Here is a 2936-nt window from a genome sequence, read left to right on the forward strand (position 1 = left end):
AGTTAATCGGGTTGTTCGCCGTCCCTGTCCCACACTGGGCTCACGGTCCAAGCAGGTTGGAGATCAGACACGTAATCCCCATTTTGCAGATGAGGAAAAGGATGAGGAAAACAGAGAAGTTAAGTGACTTGTCCAAGGTCACACGGCAAGCAATTGGCAGAGCTGGGATTGGAACCCAGTTCCTCCGACTCCCAGGCCGGTGCTCTTGCTCCTAGGCCACGTTTTCCCCTCTGCTGCACTGTCCCAAGCCCTACCTCGAGGCCGGACTCCCCCTCGTCACTGGATCAGCTTGAACGGACGTCACGCCCACGTGAGGGTTCCCAGCCCGGTTCCTGCCTCGCTCTTGCTCTGTGTCCTTCTGTTCTCTTGTCACGCTCTCTGCCTCTTGTTCTAGTGCCCCACTAGCCATCTCCCCGCTCCCATGCTCTCTCTCTCTCTCTCTCTGTCTGGTTCTTTCTGACCTGCTTTTCCTGGCCTGAGGGTGAGGTCAATGGCTCAGGCCCACACTGTGCAGCCAAAGTGGTTCAGCAGGTTTTGCTCTTTGGGGCTGAATGTGCCAGCGCGTCGGGTGCCCGTGACCAAGGCAAAAAAGCAACAGCTCCTGCTGGGTGACCGTGCTCGGGCCCGAAGGGCGCCGCCGGAGCCATTTCCCCAACTTCGCAGCGGGGATCCGGGTCCCAGGTGGGAAGGGCTCAGGAAGTGTCTGCTCCTGATGCCGTTTCCCAGGCTGGGGGGCGAACTCCCTCATTCCCCGATGGTAGTTTGAGCGCAGTGCCGACCTGACTCACGCTTGGGGGATGAACCCAACTGGAAAGGCAACAGAACACATTTTGGGGCTCACCCCCCCCCCCCCCGAAACCAGTGAAAAACCCACCACCTCCATGAAAGTCAGGCAACTCACCCTCTCTGACGCTAGCCCTAACCCTAACTCCGTGGATCGCTCACTTACAAACACACAAGGAAACCTCAATCCCCTGCTCAGAGCAGAAGGAATCCTTCCAGACGACAGGAGTGAGACATCACAAACTTTTTTTTTAATGGTATTTGTAAAGCGCTTACTATGTGCCAGGCACTCTTCTAAGAGCTGAGGTAGATACAAGCTAATCAGTCCCTGTCCCACATGGGGCTTCACAGTCTCTAGCCCCATTTTACAGATGAGGCAACTGAGGCACAGAGAAGTTAAGTGAATTGTCCAAGGTCACACAGCCGACAAGTGGTAGAGCTGGGATTAGAACCCAGAGCTTCCTGACTCCCAGGCCGGGGTCCTATCCACTTGACCATGTTCCTTCCTGAGCTGCCCTGCCCGACCTCCAATTCCCGGGCAGGGTTACTCCAACCCTCCTCCAGGTCACGCACAGAACAAACGGGGAATAGACGGGGGAGAGTTGAGGGTGGGTGTGCTGGGTTCCCGGAGGGAGAGTCAGGTTTGGAAAAGGGAGAGTCGGGGGTGCGGGATGGTCCGTGCCGGGGGGCTGGGGGAGTCGGGGATGGGGAGGGGACAGTCGAGGGTGTGGGATGGGCTGCCCCAACATGAGGATGTGTGTCCAGGAGGCCTCCGGCACACGGTTCCTCCCAGACCACGGTGGTCCTGTCAGAGACAGATCCTGAGCCCCAAAGGTCACGGAGGCCGACTCGGGGTTGGGGGAGAGGGGTCTCACGTCTCCACGGACGAGGGTAGACGTCTGAAGCCGCGCCGCCCAGCTGGCTGTGACGGCGAATGGCGTCGGGGCCTCGGGTGCCCCAGAGCTGCACGGGTGAACGGCGAGGAAAGAGAAGGGGGTGGCTGGCCCGGGTGGCTGCCCTTGGGTACTGGGCATGGGGACTCGGTCTCTTCAGGCCACGGCCCTCCGGGTGAAGCCACTCCCCTTGGTCCCCGGACGGGCCCCCCTCCGCCTCTCTGGGGCAGATGTTGCCACCGGGGGATTCTCCGGGCCTCTCGCCTTTGCTTCCCCACCCCTACCCTTCCTGGTTTGGGGTCTCTAGGGGCCTCACCCCCACCTTTCACCGCCCCAGGAGGCCCCACCCCTGGAAGCCCCACCCCAACAAGTCCGCGAGTTGAGTGCTGGCAATAGTTGATCTCTTCTCAGCCCGGTGGGAATCTGCGGGATGGAGGATGCAGATAATTGGGAGTGGGGAGAGGACTAGTCCCCTCGGGGCCTAGGTCCACTCCAGGGTAGACAGCCGGGAGCCACCTTTCGGGGATGGGGTAGGGACTGGGGGTCGCGGGGAGGGGTGCGTGCGGGCGGGGGCGCAGCTAGAACCCAGGCCCGAGAGGGCAGGAAACCTGGCGGATAAAAGAAGAAACGAACCTGACGGAGAAGCGGCCCCAGCCCCATTAACGAGGGAAATTAGTCACCTCCGGGACCGTCGGGCGACTGCCTGGGAAAACGGCCTTCTGAGGCGGGAACCCTCCGTCTCCGTGAGGGGCATCGTTCCTCGCGGTCCCAGTCAGGCTCAGAGCCGCTCTGATTCAGGGATCGTATTTGCATATCGATGTCTTTAATTGCTTTATCAACCTCTGTTTTCAGCGATTCTCTGCCATTAAGGGGGATTCGATCCCAGCAGCTGATTCCGCCAACAGATCTTCCAACGTGTTTCGAATTTTGTGAATTTATCACCAAAACTCCGAGCAGCTTCGAGTTTACGGGATTCTTTCCAGCGCGGTACAGCAAACAGAACAACGAGAAACTGGAACTGGCCAGAATAATGCCGCTATTGTATCTGGCTGCTCTGTTCGGCCAATGGTTACGGAGAGGGGGAGAGGGAGAGCAGGGCATAGGAGGGCGGCCCGGCGGGAGGGAAGACTCCGCGACCGGAGGTGCTCTCATTAAACCGGACCTGCCGCTCCCGCTCAGATCCCCTTCATCTTCCCCAAGTGATGTTTTAGTCCCAGGCGGAGGGCGGAGGGTGCCCTTTGACTGCCAGTTTCTCGGCAC

The sequence above is a fragment of the Ornithorhynchus anatinus genome, chromosome 17 (assembly GCF_004115215.2).
Source record: "Ornithorhynchus anatinus isolate Pmale09 chromosome 17, mOrnAna1.pri.v4, whole genome shotgun sequence".
In the NCBI taxonomy this organism is placed as follows: Eukaryota; Metazoa; Chordata; class Mammalia; order Monotremata; family Ornithorhynchidae; genus Ornithorhynchus; species Ornithorhynchus anatinus.